Here is a 6,908-nt window from a genome sequence, read left to right on the forward strand (position 1 = left end):
GGACTCTATCCCCCCAAACTGTAAGCCAAAATAAATCCTTTTTCCCTTAAAATAAAAACGGTGTGTGCTTCATCAATAATATGCACATACACACAAATTCACATAATGTGTTTTTATTCAAAACCAGATATTAATCATTTGAAGCAATATCAAATTTGATGATGATAATGATGAAAACATCCAACCAACACTACTCTGAGTTGATAATATATGGTGTACACTTAATTTGATGCACACATAAAATGTGTAAAAATCAACCAGCTAGCATTTCCAAATAAATAACTTTGTAAGTATAGATTAGTATATAGTAATTGTACACATATGTGAAGACACTGTGATGTTTCAGTACCCATTTTCACTGTGTTCTAAAAGAATAAGGGTTATATTTCCATCTCCTTATCATTATTTTATGTTTGGAAGCCTTGTTCCTCTATAGTTTTCCATTAAATATTGAATATGTTGTGGTGAATCATAGTTCCTCCACTAAGCTACACAAAACATGATTGAATTCCTTCTGCTTGGGTCCTCATTATCAAACAGTCTCTTTCCTTTTCCTCCCACATCCTCCAAGTTTTAGTAATCACTATTCTACATTCAGATAGACTTTATAACATTCACGTATACCATAGGATAATATATACTTCATCTTTCTGTCTGTAATTTAACATAGTATCTTCTAGTTCCATCCATTTCTATGCAAATTATTGGATGCCATTCTCTTCTACATATGAATAATATTCTATTCAGTCCATACTGCATTCTCTTCACTCATTCAGCCATGAATGGACCTGGATGCAGTATCCCAGCTCTGTGAATAGTGAATTGTGAAAAATGCGACAACAAACATTGAAACAGAGGTATCGTTTTTTATTATCCAGATTCCATTTCCTCTGACTAAAGTCTCAGATACAGGCTAGCTGGATCATGTAGTAGCTCTATTTTTAGTTTTTAAAGGAACTTCTGTAATGGTCTCATAATGGCTACACTAATCCATATTCTCAACAATAATGTGCAGAGGTTCCCTGCTCTCTGCATCCCTGTCTGCATCAGTTATTGTTTGTCCTTTTGGTAACAGATATTCTAACTGAGATGTGGTCATATCTCTTTGTGGTTTTAATTTGTATTTTGACACTACAGAAGACTAATAAAACTGAGCATTTTATTTTCATAAATGTATTGGCCTTCTGAGTAATTGTGGCTGGATTATCTGGCTTTTATTGCTGTTATTTAGTTGTTTATATATTCTAAATATGTATTATTTGTCAGGTAAATGATTTGAGAAAAAGTCTTCCATCTTGTAAACCATCCTTTCATTTTTTTTTACTGTTTCTTCTGCCATGTACAATCACTTACTTTGCTTTGGTTATTTATGGTTTTGGCATCTTATAAAACAAAATCAAACAAACAAAAGCATTGTCTATACTGATGACTTGAACTGTTTACCATATGATTTCATTTAATAATTTCCTAATTTCTGGTCTTACATGATGTCTTTCATCCACTTTGAGTAACTTTTGTAGGGGGTAAGTATGATTTTTATGCATCAATAACAAATACAGAGAAAGAAATCATGGAAGGGATCTTATTCACAACCACTAAAAAATAATCTAGGAATAAATTTACCAAGGAAGTAAGAGACCTCTACCATGAAAATCACAAAGCACTAATAACAGAAATTCACAAGGACTCAAAGAAATGGAAAGGCCTCCCATGATCATAGACTAGAAACATTAACACTGTTAAAATGTCTGTGTTGCCTGAAAGATTTATAAACATCATAAAATTCTCATGAAAATACCAAAGATGGACTCCCCTCTCCCTTGACCACCCTGCCTTGGGACAAAACCTAGACAGTACAGGAAGCCAACTGTGGGGGCACATTGCCGCCAGGAGCCAAGGTGGGGCCATGACACCAATGTCAGGACTGGGATGTACTGACATGAAGGTGTTAGCTGTGATTTATATTTCAATGAAAATTTTTGAGTTCACAGAAATAAGTGTTTAATTTGCTATGATTATGGATCTTTTTGTATCTTATGAAACTGAGGCAACAACAAAGTATACAACTGTCCACCCAACACAAGGGTAGATTTTTATTTCAACTTTGGTGGGGAAGCTTTCTCTGTAGAGCAGCCACAGTCTTTCACCTGTTCCTATTGTGGCTACATCTCCTCAAGAACATGTTACTTCTGAACATACAGAAACATCAACAGAAGTAATTTGTTCAATATGTGCAGCATTACCTGGAGATGATCCTAATCATGTCAAAGATGACTTTGCAGTTCATCTGACTATTGAACACTGAGATCATAGAGATTTAGATGAATCTAGTGGTGTTTGAGATGTTCTTAAAATGTTTCACCCTGATTGGGAATTAGAAGGACCTCATGCTCATAGGTGAAGCATGTACTTTAAGAGCAGTTCTATTGGTGGATCTCTTCTTTTCAGAGTTCATACTCTAAGCAATAGAGAAGCCATGGGTACTATAGCTGTTATCTCAGTTATGAGGAGTGAGATGTTCTTCAGTGGGAAAGCTTAACTGCTTGGGCTCTTCCACTTCTCAGTTGCAACAATTGCAGATGCAGATGCAACTCTAGCAGCACCATGCACAGGCAGCACAGCAACACTAGAGATAGCTCCCAACACAAGGGCACACTAACACCATGACAGTCACACAATCCACAGCCACAGCAGCACATAAAACAGCCAGCGGGATCCCCAGATCTCTCAGTTCCTTTTAACAAGGTGAAATGGTCCCCAGAGGTCTGAAGCAGAGCACCAGCCCATGGAAAGTGAGATTACAGATCACAGCCTGTTCATCTAGGAGCTCCTTATGTCCACATTAGTGAATTAAAAGAGCTCGTCCTCAGATAAGGATGAACAGAGGGAGATTGCACACTTGAGTAAAATGAGCTGTATAGGTATATACCTTTAGATAGTACTTTAGAAAACCTAAATTTTTTTTTATTTCATACATGTCTTTATTTTTATTTTTCTTAGAAACTTTTCATACATGTATATAATGCATATTACTTATTTCTTTTTTAATTTTAATTTTAATTTTGCAATACAATTCAGTTCTACATATTAGCCACGGATTCCCTTGTTCTCCCCCCTCCGTTCCCCGTCATTTTACCCCCAGCCTACCCCCCCATTCCCACCTCCTCCAGAGCAAAACCTCCCCCGAGGACTGAGATCAACCTGGTAGACTCAGTCCAGGTAGGTCCAGTCCCCTCCTCCCAGGCCAAGCCAAGCGACCCTGCATAGGCCCCAGGTTTCATGAGTAGAAAACCTAAATTTAAAAAAGATTAATAAAGGAATAGAGCCTCCACACCTCCTCTTTGATGACTTCCCCACTCATAGACAATGTCCTCTGTGCTGTATTTGCTAATTAAAGGGAACAACAGCTATCCTGGGTTTGTTCGGTGATTGCAATTTCAAGTCTGTCACTCTTGTTACATTGTGTACATATATATATATATATATATATATATATATATATATATATATATATATACATACATACATATATATGATAATCATTTCTACTTATCTAATTTTACTTCTAGCAGGTAAATGTAGGTAGGATGGAAAGGTGATCTCTGCTTCCTACACCTTGACATGCAAAAGGCTCCCTAATATTCCACGTTCAAACTGAAGAGGAAAATTGAAATCTCAAATAAAGCTGCTTTGTGTATGTATGAATAAAAACTGTTTGGATGTTTTACCTAACTACTGCATAAGGTTCTTTGCAGCATCCATGAGTTTCAGTGACCTTGTTATATAAAAATTAAGTATAAGAAATAAAACTTTTTTATTTAAAGAATTTAAATAATAGAATTTAAAGAATAAAATTAAAAAATAAAAATAAAAAAAAGTCCAAAGTTTCTCCAACATTATTCAATGAATACAGGGCAGAGTAGCTTCTGAATAGTATCTGCCTGACTACTCACCCATATACATGTGCCTCACCCATATACATGCAGAAAGTCAGCTCTGCACTGGACCCTGAGGGTCTTAGCCAGTGTGGTGTTCTGTGTGACTGTCCTGTCATTCTTTAACCATCTTGCCCATGAGGAGCCCAGCCTGTCTCTAACTTAGTAATAGAAGACATACCAGTAAAGGCAGAATCTGCTGCAGGGCACCTTTGTGCCCTTAAAACAAATCCTGCTTTTGTTTGTTGGAAGGTTTTACTTTTTGTGGTTGTTTAATTTTTTTATTGTTAAACATGCCATTCAGGTATACGTTAATTTTCTTTATTCACTGTTCATCAAAGCTAACATGAATTATCTTGTCTTGTTTTTTAAAATCTCACATTTTCATTAATGAAAAGGAAAATGCCAAAGATGTTCTTCATAAACCTAGAAGAAAACAATCCTATAGTTTATATGAAAGCAAAAAGTGATCTAAAATAGCCAAAGCAGTCTCAGGATAAAAGAACAAATCCAGAGCCATCATTATTCACATTAAAGGGTGACAGTAATTATATCAGCATGATACTGGAATAAGAGAGCCAACATATGGACCAATGGAACAGGACTAGAAATAAATCTACACTTTCATAGCAAATGCACTCCGAACAAAAATGCTATAAACAAACTAACAAGGAAGGACAGTGTCTCCAATAAATGTTGCTGGGGCAACAGCATATCCACACCCACAAGACTAACCTTGACCCCTGTATCTTACTCTATACCCAGATCCACATTTCTCCTTATCCCTGTGGCACATTATATTTCCTAGGAAGTATTCTTCATTTGAAGGTTTTGGCTAAGTTCTTTTCAGACAATTCCTCAGCTGATCTCAAAAATGATTCAACAGATTCCTGTTTGATAAAAAAAAAGAGCTATTTTTTTGCATTTACTGCCCCCTCAAAGCAACATTTGGAACAGGACAGCTCTGTAATATAACTGAACCAAAGCAAAGTTTATATGATGTGCTTAAATGTATGTTTATATGTATGCTTCAGTAATAACATAACAATAGTTAGTGCAGTGAAATAAATCAAAGGGCAGTAGTACTAAATAAGTACCACATAAGTTAAATACTAAATGCATCCCAAACTTCTTTGACAGGTAATTATTACATTAATCATTACATTAATCATTACATTCACTACTCGTGATTAGTGACATGCCATTGCATAAAAAGAAATCCAGAGTTATGGACACAGTCAATGAAACTAAATGCAGCAGGTAAAAATACCAAAGAAAATTAATAACAGACTATGAATAAGACCAAAGGATACAAATCTCCTGGCAGTTCATGCCTGGCTACAGTGCCTTCCTATGCATTTTAAATAATTTCCTAATGAAATCAAAGAGAGGGGATAAACACTCTTTGTACAAGGTCTGCGATGATTAAGATGGGACACCTTTATGTATCATCATTCACTTCTAATGCATAGCCTGAGGGAAACCATTTACAAGCAGAAAAATCCAGAAAACAGGATTAATGGGGGTGGTGTCTTATATATCTTTTGCATGTAATCCAAAATAGATTAGAGAGTGCTTGACATAAGGATCCTGAAATGCTGTCACAGATTACATTACTGTTTCATCTATCTTATGATAGAAGGAAAACCCAACTGAATAACATCAACACCAAAACTGAAGTGAGCAGAAGTGGAGGAAGGGCCACAGTCCTTCAAATCAAACATTGGAAAACTGTACACCTTGACCTAACTATCAAGAACTAGTCCAAATACAGCAAACGTAAAGTCAGATGGCAAAAGCCACAGATATTCCAGTACAAAGCTCTCTTTCATCATCAACCCATAGTTTTCCTTTGAACTCAGCATCTATCACTTGGCAACTTTTCTCTAAAACACATTCAAAAAAGAAGAAAGTAAACATGTCCCTGTTTCCTGAAACATTAATTATGGAAACACATTATCCTCCCCAAAGCTGATAAGAACTGGTTTCTGCAATGCCCAGTGCTCTTAGATACAGCTTGAAGGGGGCTGTGGGAAAAGATGTTTTCTAAAAATGTGTGAAGCTATTTCTGTGAAATCCTAGACAAACTGCACATGGTAGATGGTAAGCCTGTGCACGGGGAGCAAGAACACTTACCACCTCAAGCAGGTGATCATTTCAGCTGTCCATGTCCTTTTCCCCATCTCAAATGGTTGTGCATGGTTGCCTTCATAATTAAAAGGCCTTACCCAAAATCTATTCTCAAAATAATTCATTCAAATGGTTCTCTCCTTCTGAAGTGCACAGAAGGATTTTCTTTCCTCCTGTCATCCATCATTCCCCTAACTATCCATCTAACCATCCAACTTATTCATAAGACACAGGAAACAACCCTTGCCGCAGCTCCTTTGTTCTGAAGACACAGGAGTGGCTGCAGAGAAAAGCCAGATAACACGTGCTCACTGAGAGCGATAAACAGAGGAGGTTTATTATGCACCATGAGATGTGTAAACTGTTTATGGAGATCAAGGGAAGGAGATATGAATTTCAAATGAGGGTCTTGAAGTAGGAAACTCTTAATGTAAAGTGGCTCTGAATTGGTTCTTGAATAAGTTAAATGATTTAAGTGTACTTAATAATTTAATTTCAATCTAACCTGGCAAAAATTAGACAACATATTATCAAGCTTCTCCATTAACCCAGATATGTTTACAATCTGTGGCTGGTTATTTATATTTTAGCCATTATATTATCTAATTAGAAAAGCAGTATAAACTAAAAATGTAAGTTTTAGGATGGTCCAGAATTGTGCCAAAGTTTTAGATTCCTCCAGGAAATATCAGCATGGGCCAGCATCCACATTCTTAATAGTACTACATTTCAAATTCTATCATTCATTAAATGAAGATGCTCATACTCTCCACTTTGAGACTTTTTATGAAAATTGAATTTGAAAATGTATCAGAACATGAAATACCATGAGGAGACACCACT

The 6,908-nt window shown here is 36.1% G+C and overlaps 1 pseudogene; it reads left to right on the top strand.

Annotated features, from left to right (window-relative positions):
- The first annotated feature begins 1,929 nt into the window (after positions 1–1,929).
- On the top strand, positions 1,930–2,935 carry LOC131919092 (E3 ubiquitin-protein ligase KCMF1-like; annotated as a pseudogene).
- The last annotated feature ends 3,973 nt before the right edge of the window (positions 2,936–6,908 follow it).

The sequence above is a fragment of the Peromyscus eremicus genome, chromosome 9 (assembly GCF_949786415.1).
Source record: "Peromyscus eremicus chromosome 9, PerEre_H2_v1, whole genome shotgun sequence".
Taxonomy (NCBI): Eukaryota; Metazoa; Chordata; class Mammalia; order Rodentia; family Cricetidae; genus Peromyscus; species Peromyscus eremicus.